The sequence below is a fragment of the Corapipo altera genome, unplaced genomic scaffold (assembly GCF_003945725.1).
Source record: "Corapipo altera isolate COAL_440 unplaced genomic scaffold, ASM394572v1 22, whole genome shotgun sequence".
Lineage (NCBI taxonomy): Eukaryota > Metazoa > Chordata > Aves > Passeriformes > Pipridae > Corapipo > Corapipo altera.
This window is the reverse complement of record NW_020884886.1, coordinates 12,078,443-12,094,720: the sequence shown is the minus strand read 5'-3', so window position 1 is coordinate 12,094,720 and position 16,278 is coordinate 12,078,443.

The following is a 16,278-nucleotide window of genomic DNA, read 5'->3' as shown; positions in this document are numbered from 1 at the left end:
CATGTCTAGACTCCATTGTCTGTCAGTTTCCATTCACAGTTTGTGTCCAAAGCTACACTGTCTGTCGCCCCCTGTGTGCTCATCACTTGCCCACTCATCTTTTTCATTTTGTTGTTTCCTTCCTCTCAGGTTAGCAGAGCACCATGCTGCTGCTGCAACACTTCTTCCCTTCCCACTGTGCTTGTTATGTGACTGCACAGAATTGTCATACTCTTCTAAAAGAGAAGTTGTTTCTGCTGTATGACACTTTACACAGCATTGTAATGTGTTTTCTTTACTGACTGTCAGGATAGGTAACACGTCTGAAGAAGGAACCTGGACAAGCTCAAGAAGTGGACCTACAGGAACCTCATGAAGTTCAACAAAGCCAAGTGCAAGGTGCTACACCTGGGTCGGGGCAACTCCCATTATCTGTACAGGCTGGAGGATGAGTAGATTGATCAGCAGACCTGCTGACAAGGACCTTGGGTTCTGGTAGATGAGCTCCCAAACAGTTTTTCTGGTCAGTATGCAGCATTTTTTTTTTCTTTATTTAACATGTTTTCCTTCCCTTTGCTATAGGAACCATTAATCTGATTTTTTTCTTTATATCAAAATGTGTTCACCATCTGTTAGTCTTTGAAAGGTATAACTTTGAGTAGTCTTACTAATTCACTGGACCCAGATAGTTGATTCTATTTGTAAAATATGGGAAAAAAAATTATATGTCAGTTTACACATGACTCCTTTCAGGTCTATAACCCACTACAAGAACATGAGATGAATCTTCTTGCCCAGAGTGCCCATATAAGAGGTAAACTACAGCAGGCCACAGAAGAGCCATTGCTCTGTGTAAGTAATGGAGAGAAAAGACACTTTCCAACCCGGATGATTCTATGATTCTATGATTCTCTTGTCCTGCTGCTGAGTCAGGAGCAGTGGCACACAACTGAAAAGTAAAGGGTTTACACAGTAGTATATATTTCACAAAGTATTAGGAAAAAAAAATACATCTGAGGAGACACCCTATAGAGTACACTTTGTTGGGGTTTTTTTTAATAATTTTTGACATTTTGTTCTTAATTCTCTATTATACAAGTTACCTTCTTTAAATTCTTCAGCATATTTTCTGAGCTGTTTGTATGTCTTCTACTATTTCTATAAACTTATATTTTACACCTAATAGAGTACGGGGCAAGTAAAAATTTTCTTTATATTTTCCATGATGTCACATTAATCTTTAATCTCTCTCCTCCTATCATCCACAGTCTGGATAGATGAGGAACATACAGTGTGCTACAGCAGATGCTGAAATTACTTTGATCAGTGCACTTACACTACCTAACTTCCTCTGAGTACATATCTGTCCTCATTCTTTCTGACAGTGCTTCAACATTCTTGTAAGATTTGATCCACACCATCATGAATTTACATATTGTTTATTCCTCTATATCTAAAAAAATATAATGAATAGTTATTGTACTTCTCTACCTCCTAGACCATTTTTTAATTAGATTAAGATCTTTTTTCATAGGGAAAGGAGCTTGAAACTGCGAGTGAGGAATAAAGATAGGGTGGAGAGGGGTGTCTCTATTTTTTTTTTCTGTCATGAGATCACACTGTTACACACTATATTTAGTAGTAAAACCATCTGCTTCTTTCCCTACTTTTGAATATTCTCTAAAACATCAAAGATCTTTAAATGTCTGGAACTTGGGTTTCTCCCATAAATAGTGTTGTTTTGAGCATCTCTCTTAATGGTATAGCAGTGCCATTTTGTAGGCAAAGACTACCTCTTAGCACCATTTCTATAGGAAGTTCAAAGACAATAAATTATTTATTACATTCAAGAATGGGCAAAATGTTCATTAAATATATATAGAGACCTAGATTCTAGCTGGAGATGACTTCAGCAATGAACTTGAGGTGTGCCAGTTATAAATATCTGACTTGACTTGCACCCGTATACAGTATTTTTTACATGCCATTGGATTTATCTTTTTTCTTTTTTTATAATTTAAAGGAAACTATAAGAAGAACTTCTCAAATTAAAACAAAACAACCCCACAACTAAGAAGCAATCATTTTGATATTCGAGGAATTTGAAGAAAGGCGAAGCTTTCTTTTTTTAAAGTAATAGCTGTAATGCAGCAACACAAAATCTGAAGTGACACATCAAAGTAATTTGTTGCAATTAGAAATGATTCAGAGCAAATACAGGAACCATTGGGTCAGTATCTTACGAATGTGTTTACTATAAAATTTTAACTGAATTTCTTTGTCCCTATTTCTGGTTTAAAAATAAAGCTATGCCATGAAGAAAAGTAGCAGTAAAGGAGAAAATCTGCCATGGTGTGTACTTGACATTAGCCTACCTGAGTTCTACTGCACAATACTTCTATTATCATATTTTTAATTTGTTCAGTTAATTCAAATTCTGACATCTAAAGGCATTCCAAAGAATGGCTTAGAAGTGTGAAGAATTTGCAGTAAGGATAGAAGGCAACTGAATATTGATACTGAGTAAATAATGATAGAAAAAGACATGGACTGTTAATAGACTATGGTCAGGTCGCTTATATTAAAACTTCTCTGCATAAGTGTGGACAGTATTAGAAGTCTTTCTTATTACTAGAGCTGAAGGCTCAAGCAAGGGTAAGTATTTGTATATGACAGGTGCTGTATATCAGCAGCAAAAATCTGAGATCCTTTTGCAGTAGAAAATTTGAATTGACTTTGAAGAGAACTCCTTTCTCTTCCCAAAAATTCTACCTCCTCGCAGAAGATTTATTCTCCATACTTCATAGGATACCACGTTTAAAGGCAACACCCTTCCCACCCCCCAAAAAAAAAAAAAATCAGAACTATCAACAGTGATTATTTGATTATTAAGACAAGGGAACAAATCAAAGACAATGTGTCAGAACACATTTAACAATAGTTGCCATTTCAATAACAATCCTTTCTTTACATTCCTCTGTAGGAAACTTTTGCAAAACATTATGTCTTTGAGATTTACTCTAAGTGAGGCCTAAAATATTTTAGTCATACACACAGAAAAAAAGTGAGTATTCTCTTTATCTTTCATATACAATACAACAGTTAATTACATAGTATTTATCACTGGTACTTTCATAAGCTTATAAAAGATATTATAAGCTTATAAAAGATATTACAGACAGATGAGGAGTAGCCAGCACTGCCTTGTGGAGCAGGGAATAACAAGTCCAATGTCAACAGCCAGAAGAAGAAGCTGAAGGTTAGGCTCAGGTAAAGAAGCGTAGGAGTGACAGTTGTAAGAAACAGAAGAACTCAAAGTAGGTAGGAATGACATGTAATGAGATGTGATTCAAGATACTATTGATAAAGCCTTGGCAAAATTGAGTACAAACAGGTAGAGAAGCAAACTGAACAAAACTGAGAAGCTGAGGAGTGCTGTGAGGTTGATAAAGTAAGTGGTATTTACATTTCAAAAAGTTACCATCTTTCCTCCAACTTAATTGAAAGCCTTTATCTGAAGGCTTGCCTAGATTTTAAATGCTGCTGTTACCTTCTCAATACTTCAGTATTATCATGAGTTGCCTTTGTTTTAACAGTTTCAGTTCATGAACAGCAAGTAAAGAGTAGCATTGTAGTTTTCTGGACTAGTTTTACCTTCATGACTAGAAGTTCCCTAAATATTTAAAAGTGTGAATTCTTTCTTTTATGACTTTCATAACTTTTTCATAATAGTTGAGTTCATATACTGGTAGTCAGTTGTGATAAATTCTCATACTGAATAAAACCAAATTCCCTTGAGGACTAAGTGTTAGTGTGAATTTAGCAGGCTTCCAAATCTCTCTGAGTGGGCAATTAGTGTTATTATTAGTGTTCTCTGACCTGAATACCCTGCCTCATTGTCACCACTCTCAAATAAACCTATCAGGACCCAATGGCTTGGATTGGAAGGAACCAGAATGATCGCTTAGTTCCAACCCTCTATCACGAGCAGAGATGTCTTCCAGTAGACCAGCCTGACTGAAGCCCCATACAACTATCCTTCACTTCTGTGACAAACTTATCTGAAACTGAAAACATGAATGATGTGAGATAACTCTGCCTTACACTTAGCAAATGCAGAAGTTAAGGTATTTGGAATAGAATATTTTGTGCTCAACAAACTAGATTTTTACACTGAAATTTATTCAATGAGAAGATTTACATTCATCTCGATTTAAGAAATTATCAAGATTTCCTTGCTGAAAGAACCAATATTTTCCATAAAGCATTTTCTAGTTGTTAATCTTTCACTTAATGGTTGAAGGCCTTAAAGTCATGATAAAAGTAACAAATTAATTCTATTACTTTTTCTTTTTTAATGCTGATTTGAGAAGATACTTCATTTCTGACAAAAGAAATCTGCTTTTACAGCTCTGCTTTAGGGTTTCTGATTAAATCTCTTATGTAGGATCTTCTGTTTAAAGTAACATGAACAAGGCCTCTTCCATTTAAAGTCAGGACTGTTCTGTAACATAAATATCTTATAAATATAAAAGTTTTCCACACCATCATCCTTCTAGCAGTAAGATCATATTAAAATCAACCTTTTTTTTTTCAATATGTGTCTTGCTTTTTTGTAAGACTGCTGTTTGTTACTCTGCGTGGAGGTAGAATATCTGAATTTACAACATACTGCTTGGAGTGTATCTGTATCTTACCACTAAAGGATGTAAAGAATGTATTACAACAAATATGGTTTATACTTTTTTTTTTTCAAAATACAGCATAAGATAATATCATATGAAAAAGTTCAGGCAAGATTGCAACTATAAAATGAGACTGTGTGAGCACACTGGAAGTAGTGAACATCATTTTAGAAAGGAATAAGTGTTATCCTTCCTAATTCTTAGCTTGTATCCCGCTAAAAATTTCAGAAATCCACTTTGTTGCTATTAATTTTTTCATTCGTATTTCACTGGTTTATGCTATCCAAGATGAAGTTAAGCTAACCATAACAAATAGACCTACCAGACATGTTTTTACTGTACCTTCCTTCCCTATATTTCCACTTTCGACTACCTCCATGATCACGACTCTATCTGTGACTTAACAGGTGACGAGTAACTCCATTAGAAGACCAAGATATATCCCAAGGCATAATGTTTTTCTCTTCAATGATAAAATGGGTCCTAATAACCATTATAGAGCATTGTGTGTTAGTGAAAATTAGTGACATTTGCATGCTGATGAGAACTAATTAGCTTCCTAGTATTTACTTGGGAGAAAAAATTAATGTTTTTCACTCCAACATTACAGTTGGTTTGAAATATACTTAAGTGAAACCAATTATCCTGCAAACATCCATCCCTCTCTATGTGTAAGGTAGGATACAAAATACCACAAAGAGTAAAGGGCTGAGCACTAACCTCTTCCTTGGCCACTTGCTGGACATGCAATAAGGCTTTGCTGCAAGATACCAAGAATACGGTTTGGACTGTTTTTCTCGTGCAAAAGAGTATGAGAGGTGTAAAGTGAATTACATTTCATCACCAAAACAAATAAAGGATCCCGGCTAAAGTGGAAATCTTTGATAACAGAATAGTAAATAGCATATTTCTATTTCTTCCAAGTATTCCCCCATGAATTCATATATACTATTATTGATTTAGTCTACTGGAATTTTGAATGTATTTGAGGTTACTAAGGTTTACCAATGCCAAAAATGTCAGCAGGTGAATTCATTACTGTTGTCTCCTTGTATATATATAACTAACTTAAGAAACCAGCAATATCTCATTTGCCTGGATTATATTCAAGGTCAGCAAATGCAAATAATCAGCTCATATAGGAGACATTTTATTAAATAACAGCTAAGAGTAATTTTTATTACACAGATTTTAGTTATTAGGTCTAAGCAAAGATCTTAATAAAACCTATTATAATTGATTTCTAAAAATAGTGGCAATAAAAATCCATTATGTTGATGATGAAATCATAAATGTATTACACAATTCACTACAGTAAGTAGAGCAACATTACTGTGGTTGTTCACAAAAACAGTGAACACAAACAAAAATAATTTCTATTTGTTTTTGTATTTACAGACACACACATGAAGTGTTATTGTCGCACTGGGACTTTATCACCAAGTCTTACTCTAGCAAAAAAAAAAAGAATACTGTTAACTTTTATTTTCAGGTTTAATAAAAAAATGGTTGACAGTTACACCATCTCATTAAATGATCTTATTCATTTTACATTGTCAAGAAGATATAAATTTTACTTGTAACATTTGTGGTTTTTTTGTTTTCAAATCACTTTTTTAAAAGTACTTGTGGTGGTTTGAGCCCCAAATTGTTTTCTTAACAATAGAAAGAGAGTAGGAAGTGGTTTAATAACATTTACACACGTAATAAAATTTAGCATCTCACCATTTTAGAGCCCAATGTATTGATTAATTTATATTTTTTAAATGTAAAACTGGCTGATACAGAACCTTTATTAAGTTTAGCAGTTTCATATTCTTCTAGCTATGCTCCAGAATGCAAGATAAGCCTTTTATCAGTCAGTAAGTAAAATTGCTACACATATTGTAAAACCTGGAGCAATATAAGCAGTTTATTAGGGAGTAAAACTTGTCTATCTCACATTGGCCCTTTTAGCCACAAACACACTTGTAGCAAATGTGTGTAGAGCCCTTCCCAAATCTTCATTCACGAAGCCTAACCAGGATGACTAGAGAGCAAAACTTGAGTTAAATAAATTTACCCACAGATTGTTTCAGCATAGATTGCATGCTGAATACCATTCAATTGCTGGACTCAGGATGAAGAGGAGGATTTGAAACCTTCTGTTTTAGAGTGTAAAGAAGGAGAAACTGAATTGTTTTAACTAGAATTGAAACCAGACAAGCAAGGACAAAAATGATGCTGAAAACCTAGTTCAGGATTTGCTCATTAGGAATCCAGCTCAACCTACTGGTATGCAGCACTTTTCTCTCTTCTGGGGAGAAAAAGGGAGTAATGACAGTGCTTTCACTTGCCAAGGAAGTCACTTTCAGCCAGCATTTTCTGTTTTGTTGCACGCACACAAAAACCCTCTCCTGACAATTTCTTTTATCATTTTGTTCATTGATTTTCCTCCAGATTTTGTGATTACATTCTCAGGAAGAGAAACAAATTCTCTCTGTCACAGTAATTTCTATTAAGACTTTCAGAATCTCTCTGTTTCTTTATCTATCATTCTCTCTCTCCCTTCCTTTCACTCTTTTCTTTTTCTCTCCATTAACTAAACAGTTCCAAGATTTCTTTACTGAAGTTCTACAATATTCACCTTTTAAGAAAACTAACAATGGGACCACTGCAGTGATACATGTTTTTGCTCTGGAAAACTATATATTTCTTCAGTGGGGGAAAAAAAAAAAAGGAAAAATCAAATTAAAAAAATCAACAAAAGCAACAACTTATGATAAGTTTCTTGGGCTTTTATTAGTTGCATTAGAAAACACAAGAATATTATAAGGAATGAAAATTGTGTTTAAAGTAATACTTTATAGACCAATTTTTTTTACTGTGATGCATTGTGCTACACCAATAATTAAAAGGAATATAATATTCTTTAATATACAGAACCCTACTCCTAAACCAAAAGTACATCTCAATTGAAAATTCCAGAATTTTCTACCGTACACTGATCTCCCATTTTACATCAATACTACTTGGTATAGGTTTTTTTGACATATCTTTAAGGATGTGTCAGCCTATATACTATAGGTACTTGCTATGGGATCTGTAGCTTGAAGGTCAGTTGCCTATGTACAAAAAAAAAATTATCTGGAAAAGCTCATTTATGAAGGTGCTTAACCCTCACTTGGTTCTTAACTCTAATAAATTCTCAGAATTACCACTGTTCTTTAGGCGCTTAAACTGAGCTACCACATTACAAGGAACGGGAGTTGCTGAGTAAGATACATAGCTTAAACTCTCTTGAGGTGCTGAAATAATCCAGACAGATGTTTAACCTCTGCAGTTGGAAGGACTTGGTATCTTACCACTACTCAAACATACAATACTCATGCACATCTTTGTGAATATCCACTACACTTGTTGGGAATGCTTACATTATGAAATACAGCCAAATGGAAGAACATCACCTCTTTGCCCTATTTTCTCAAGGTTCTTCAACTTGTTTATGTATATTCCTCATCTCTTTGTGCATAATGACACTCACTATTCTCTTGACATCTTATTTCAAAACTGGTCTTTTCTGTTCTGGTCTTTGAATATTCTGTCTGAATTCCTATTAATATTCGATGTTAATATTACCTTATTTCCCATTTGTCATGCCCATTGACCTTGAATGCTTTCATTTTTGCTGCTTTTTCGTATGGTGCAGTTCACACTGTGCATCTTTAGTATAGTTTTCACTAGGAAATCAGAATTTAATCTATATGATACATAGCATAACTGCAGTTTAGAATGTTCTTCATTAACTGTATTCAGTGCAGGAGTGGAAAGTTCAAATATGCATTCAAACTTCATTAAAATGAAATTTTACACCTTTTGAACTTCTCATAAAATTGAAAACAGTGGCTTCTTGTTTTGCTTTTGTCGGAAAAAGGAGAAATAAATAAAGATCAATAAGGAACTATAGTGTAAAGATACCTAGAAATAAAAATAAATTGAACATTTACAGATTTTGCTCCACATCTTATAGGAAAATATTTGTATTTTTTGAAGACAAATTCTAGTTAGGAGAAAAAATGAATGAGTACTATAGCTGCTTCCTCTGTATTTAAAACAATTCAAGATAATTTACCTTTAAATCCAACACTATTCTATGTTTTCAGTCTAAATTACTGAGAATTTTGCACTATCTCTTCTGTCCAAAAGAAACATCATTCTATCAGTTATTTGACAACCTTTCTGTGAATGCCAGATTGAACTCTGAATAACTAAGACTATCTGTGAGTAGGAAGATGGAACAAGTAAAGAGTCTTACAGCTTCAGTGTCATCTACAACTGACATTTATAATTCTTGTTGCAGTAAGTCAAGAAAAATTAAGGACCCTTGGGAGATTAGGACAAGACATTGATGAGGGCTTTGTAAGCTCTACAGTCATACACTAGAATGTGGAGTAAGTCCTTTAAAAGAGCTGTGTAAACTCAAAAGTTGGCTTTGTTAGAACACTTGAATAAAAGCTAACATCGCTGTACTGGGGCTTTCTGGTGAAAAAAAAGTGCTATAAGGGCACATTTGAAGTACAGTTACAAATCTACTGTTATTACAGAGTGAACAAAATTGTCCACTTTTCCCCCCTTTCATTTTAACCTAAACTTCAGTCTCCTATGCTGTGAAGTACCTATTATTATGGATCTGTTCATTGTCTCTTGATGTCAGCTAGCCTATTCATTGTAGGTGTAGGTGAGATACAGAGCTAAGGAATTTACAGTTCTATCCTTCAATATGATCTATCAGACAAGGGAATTACATAAATTTGTTATGGAGGTGGCCGGGGAGGGGAACATGTGCATTTACAAATTTGACTCTGTTAAAAAAAGAACAACTTTCATCTGTCAAAAGCCTTTGTAGGGCAAACATTCATATTTAAACAAAGGACAAAACTCCAAATAGACAAACACACACACAGCATTATAGTCAAAGAGATTATATACCACTTAAATACTTATGTCCAGTATTTCTGAATAGTTGTCTCTACAAAAATTGTTAGTAGTAAACTGCAAAATGCTCTTCAAAGGAACTCAGACGAAATTTAGGCCATATGAAAATTCTTTTTCAAAAGCGAGTGCTAGACCACTCATTTCAGTCTATTTTCATATGCAAATAGTTGTTTTGCTTCTATTAAGAACTTAAGACAGAAACAAACAACAAAAATTATTTGCATTTTCATTGCTTTTATCAGCAGTAATTTTTTTTTATATCCCTCTGTGAAGTAAATACAACCCAGTGTGTTTGTTTATAATTTAAGATGCTCAAAGAGTTTGAGATGATTTCTGAAATGAGTTAGTTTTTATATACCCTTAGGATCTTACAAGGAACTGCTTTAAAAAAAGTATTTCTCTAAACAGAAGGAAACTATAGCTGTAATATGTCTTGGTAGATAATATATTCATACATTTGCTCCATTATTAGGCTTTAATTATATCAGACCTAATGTTCCACATATTTGAATGTCTAAGGTATGTAAAGCAAAGTAAATTGGTAATTAATACCAGAAGGTTTTATATATTTCAGTTCTCAGAAAGGTATCAAGAACATGCACCAACTACCAGTTATATGAACATAATCAGCATGTTACATCAGAATGAGACCAAGGACGCCTGCCTGTAAAGCAGAGTTAGCTGGTAAAAGAATATTGAGGATAGGAGAGGATGCAAAATTCTTCCCTTTCTAAAGACAGAATATTTCACTGAAATTTTGAGAAGGTAGTATTCATACTGTCATTATTCAGTATTCTCCTGAGTGTATGTGTTTAAATTTAGAGCTCATTGTCAAAGTATTAATGTAAAATTCCAACAGCTAGATCACCACTCATGAGCTTTTCCAGTTGAGTAGAGTTCACGTATAACCACCAACAGTTATGTGCTCAGGAGCAGTTTATCTCTGAACTCTACTGTTTCAAGAAGATTTGGTAAAGGAATGCCTAATTTCTGTGTCCAAAGGAAGTCTGTGTCCAAACTGACTTTGAACTAATTGGACTGTGGAATTCTGAAGATGTCTGGAAGTCTAGGGATGTTCACAGGCACAAAAGTACCAGATACCCTAAAACTGAAGCTGGACATTATCTAGGTAGCATGTATTTTCCAAGGCTAAATGACAGCTAGAAGGATAGGGCTTTGGGGTTTTTTTATTTTACTTTTAAGATCTCAGTGACATTTCACAGCCAAAATGAACCTGGTTTAGGTAGCTATGTACTAAATTTAAGAATCTAGTTTTAAAGTAAGGAAACTTGTTTCAAATTGTTACATGGCTTTCATGTAAAGAACAAAAAGAAAAGACAGAAAATGCAAAATAAAGTTACTGGCTAAAAAATATCTTCCTTTCCAAAAAACCATAAAAGACATCTACAGGAAAATGAATTTCCACTTCTTAAATAAATATGATACTTTCCTATTTTTCTCAATTCCAGGCTTCTATAAATAAAAACAAAGTAAAGCAAAACTCCCAAACAAATGACTGCCCCAACCTCAAACAAAGAAAAACAACAACATGCCCCCCATCCAACCAGATTTACTTTACATGTATTGAATTTTTTTCTTCAATCAAATTGATCCTCATTTACTTTTGATAGCCAAATCATATGTGTTATTTGAGATCTTTGGAGAACTGCTTTAGAATTTTCTAAAAGGTGTCCTGATGAACAATCACTTGGTCTGTGGAAAAGATTGTGAAAATATATGGTATCCATCAAGGTCAGTCCTAAACAAAGAAAAATGAAATCTGAAATCGGTGACTTAGAGGGCTTACTAACCACTTCTCACACAGGAAAAATAAAATGGTTTTGTTTCATGTTGTTGAATGACTTTGTGTGTTTTCCTGCAGTATACCTAACAAATAGATAAAATGTGTTCCGAGCTGCCTCATTTTGTCTGTAGACAAATGTTTTGTGAAAACATCTGTGTTTTCTGGTCTGCCTAGAATTTTGATTAACTTATAAAGCTGTTAAAAAAGATAGTTTACTCTCTATGTTTTTAGTAAATTTTCCAAAAATATCAATAATTGGACTTAATTACTTTTTCTAATCATTCAAGTCTGCACAACTGGAAGTCCCTTCTTGTTCTGACTTATAGATACAACTATCATGGGATAACTTTTGCCCTTTTTATGTTTCGTGTCTAACCATAAGGGAACAAAAACAATAAGCCTTATAAGAAAGGGGGGGGAAAAAGCAACCTAGTTCTTATTACAGTTTGGATATATTCATTGAACAGTTGAAGAATTTTCCAAATAGTTCATGCAGTTTCCACTCATTCAAGAATTATCATTAACACATGCAACTACTATATTATCTAGGTTACTTTTAGTGGTACCCTTGCATTTGTAAATATATGATAAGTCACATAAATTGCACTAAAATGATGCACGATTTTCAAATTTAAAATGAACAAAGATAAGAAGTACCATAATTACTTCTATACTTCAATTAATTTGCTTTTCAATAGTATTCTGACTATTAAATATCAGAATGTTAGTCCTATAATTATATTCAAGAAAACTGATATGCTAACTTCTCCCTTTAGTTAAACTGTTCTAAAAACAGCAACAGTTCACAGAGATTTTAGTAGGCTCACAATCAGATGACTCTGAAGAATAAAACTAAATAAACTGTGTTGATACTAATGACACCAAAGTACTGAGCCTACATACTTCCACAACACCTCCTTCATTTGTAATGTCGCCTAGAGTTTCAGCACTGTTGTCCAAACCAGGTGGTGAAACAGGTTTAAGGGTTAGATTTCTACGTGTCATAATGGCTTATGTGCTTTAGTAAACAAAGACTGTACTTCAGTTGTATCTTTCTTTGTAGTGTTAGTTACAACTAGCATGAAAATAGCATTTTGGGGGCAGGTAAGTGTCTAAAGTGTACACACAGAACATATCTCTCTGTCTGATTCTGTTCTTGCTTGGCTCACCTCAGGGATCCTTGCTCACTGTTGGTATACAAGCAAATGTACTACATTTTCATCATTTTCTAAAATTGGTATTTTGATAGCAGTCCTTATAAAATAAAAATCCATTTCTTAATAGAGAATTATATTTATATATGTGTGATAAAAATTGACTAAATAGTCCTTAATTTTTCATTCTTGGTGCACGTTTAAAATTATTAGGATTAATTTAGGGACTAAAACTGTGTATTCCTGTTTTAGTGTGTCTCACCTGGGGTTCAGGTGCTTGAGAGGAGTCAAATACATCACCAGCAGAGCCCTACTCTTCCACTGACTTGCACAGCTTCTAGTATCCTCCCTCAATCCTGTTGCAACTCACATAGTCTTTGCCTCCTGGAAAGTTCAGGATTATTGCTCTCCACCTAGGATTTCCTGAACTGAGATGAAGGAGACAGGACAGGCAACCTTCAATTATTTCTTTACCCGCTTCACGCTTGCAGCCTTCTATTCATACTTCTGGGTGAGGTCTGGGAAACAGGCCTTCCAGCCTCCTCCTCTTTCCTGACTAGACAGGAAGATGTAGACAGAGTTTATTGATTTCTGTGGGGAGTTAATCCAGCATAGCAACTCTCCAGGTACTCTGGTCCCCCTCCTCTGTTCATGATTTTGTTTCTTTTTTTAACCCTCTGAATTTCATTTTCGATAAATCTTTTCACTTTTCTGTTTACATAATGTGAGTTGAAACTTATTCTGTGGCTGTGCTCTCTTAAGTGTGCAGGGAATTTGGCTGCCAAGGCTTGTATGTCTATAATAAAAAAGGGTAAAAGAACGCAGACTGTCACATCTTGAAAAGCTGGGATATAAAAAGACTGCAAGGCCTGGGCTGCAGAGTAGGGTGGAAAGGATTTCTGTACTGGGCTTGTAGTGTTTGCAGAGTCTGAAAACTTTAGATGCCAAGGCACATGGAGTTGGGATACATGAAACAGGATGAAAATAGAAGTCAGAAACCAAAATACAGTTGCACTGTTTGATTTCTCTTTTGAATAACAGGTGTTTACTACAAGTAGTATACTAATACAAGCTTAGTCTTCTTGCAGAGGAATGACTGAGCTGCACCCACGTGTTAGTGCTGGTGCCCTCAGTTTCTACAAACATTGCAGAGGAGCACAACAAGAAAACATAGTCAGAAAGGAGAGGCAATAGCATGGCAAGAGGCAAGTCTCACCACCTTTCAAAGAACAAGGACAACCTGCTTTTCAATAACCAGTGGCACTTATATGTTGCATAAGCACAATGTGAGTTTTTGTCTAGTTGGTTTTTTATAAGTATCAATTCCCCTCCAGACTTTCTTTCTGTAATGATGATAAATTTGACTGTTATTCACACAAAGTAACACATGATGTAGAATCACGGACAATTATTCGCACTGAGAGCAAAAAGATATATTGTTTTTAAAAAGCACAAATGTAGTATTCAGCAACAATGCAATGAGGTATTTTTTATAATGTCCTTTTATAACTAAAAACACAATCCAGTTTCCAGGAAATTTTTGTAGTTTGCCTGACATGCTCAGTACAAGAAAAACTACAGCAATAGAGAGAATATAATTTGTTTCCACCTTTTGCCTTGTTATAAACTATGACATTTTTCCTGCCTTGAAATAACTTTAGATCCTCTAACTGACGAAGTACAATAAACTTAAGTTACTTTGCGCTCAGTTGCAAGGAGGTAAGTCTCACTATAGGAAAAAAGTATTCTTCATCTCAAATATATTTTGGTCATTAGCTACAGATAATCAGGAGTATTACAGTATCTTTCTATCTGTCTCATTCCAAAATATGTGTATTTAGCAAAACTAGGGTTCTAAGTAACATTGGTTAGAAGAGAGAAATTATAGCCATATCTCCTCTCTCTTAGCCAAATTGTTGGAGAGAAGGGACATGTTTTAAACTAATATTACAATCACATTAAGAACAACTTGAAAAAATATGTCCTAAAAATAAAGTGATTCTTCTGGTCAGCTTTTTAAAATAGGAGAACAAGACAAAAAAACCCTCCAAAAACCTTGTATTTCTATTTTTCTATTATCTTCAAGTGTTTCTTGTGACCTTCAGGATTAATATTTTAATGTTTTACATGAATCAACCATACAATAATGTGAAGCTTAAATACTTCCTGAATAAAGAGTACAAAAGCAGTACTAGATAATAAGAGGATAACCATTAAAATCGCTATCAAGTAATAAGGTGTTAGGACTGTCAAGAAGTCTAGTAGAAAGTTGAAAAAATTAATTCCTAACACTCATATCCAGTTGTTAAAAACATTTAAAAGGATAAATAAAAATTATGTAACAGATTAAGCATGTTCTTAGAAATACTAAAAAGTAAGAAAGTTACCATAAATACTGCTACAACATTTCATAAAGCAATATCTATAAACATCAGTAAATATTTGTAATGGAATGGGTTTGAAATACTCTTTACAAATTCCATTGTTGCCTTCTGTTAGTTTGTGAGAAGATAACGAGTCCTTTGAGATTAGCACAAGGTAAAGCAGGGAGGAGTGGCTGCTTCAGAGAACAAATCACTCTTTCCTGTTGACCTAGTTAGAGTTTACTTCTCGAAAACAGGTCTGTTCCCTAACTCTTTCATAACCCTCGGTGCAATGTAAAATAGGAACACATTCCATAGAATGGGGAAACAGATTAACTTCTTGTTATGCTGTGTTCTTTATAATGCACATGGGAAAAAGAAACTTAGAATTCTCTTGTTTTAGATAAGAAAGAAGAGAAATTGCAATATTGCTTTCATATAGTCATCATAATACAAAGCAATCCATTTTTCAAATGGAGTGCATAAAAGATTGGGGAATAGGGATTTAAAGTTTTTTAAAATACTCCAAGAACCACAGATGAAGTTTTCTCTAAGCTTCCGCTGAAGCTGTTTTTGTATAGTAGCCTCGATTCAGTCTCAGCTTTCTGTTTATGTCTTTCTCTACCAGTGCAAAATTTATGTTAATTGGATATAAAGTGCAACCAAATCAGACATGGCTCTTTATACCTACTGTACATTCATTCTGCTTTAGCTCAACTGACCACAACAAGGCACCTTCCTCTCTTCTATGTGGAGTTGTTGAAAAAAAGATATTTATTTTTTTTTAGTGATCATTTATTTTCATTTTTGCTGTCTTTAAAACACTAGTCATGGGGACTTATGGAAAAATAGAGATGATTTTCTTCAGAAAAAATAGTCTCATTATTGTGTTTTACTGTGTTAGTTAAGTGTTCTGCTTGTGATCTGCCAGTAAGCCTTTACAGTGAAAGGAGAAATATCAATTATGTTAAGTGGAAAATTATTTGGAGACTAAAATGCAAGAGACCAAATAGAATTAAAATTTGGCCAAAAAGAACATCTGTTCAGGATTAATTTGGGATAGACTTTTAGCATGCTTATGTCAGAGACCACAGAAGTGAAGCCGCTCCCTAAGGGAACATTAGCCATGAACAGGGTGACCTCAGTACAGGTTCTGACCACAGACAGCTGCTGACAGCAGTGTCCAGCAACATTTCCAGACAAGGGAAGATGAAAAAAAATCTGAGGTCCAATTCATGGGATCCATTTCTTACGATCCAGGCAGGAGCATCAGGAGACAGGTCCAAAGATAAGTGTGGAAACAAGTCACAACATACCTC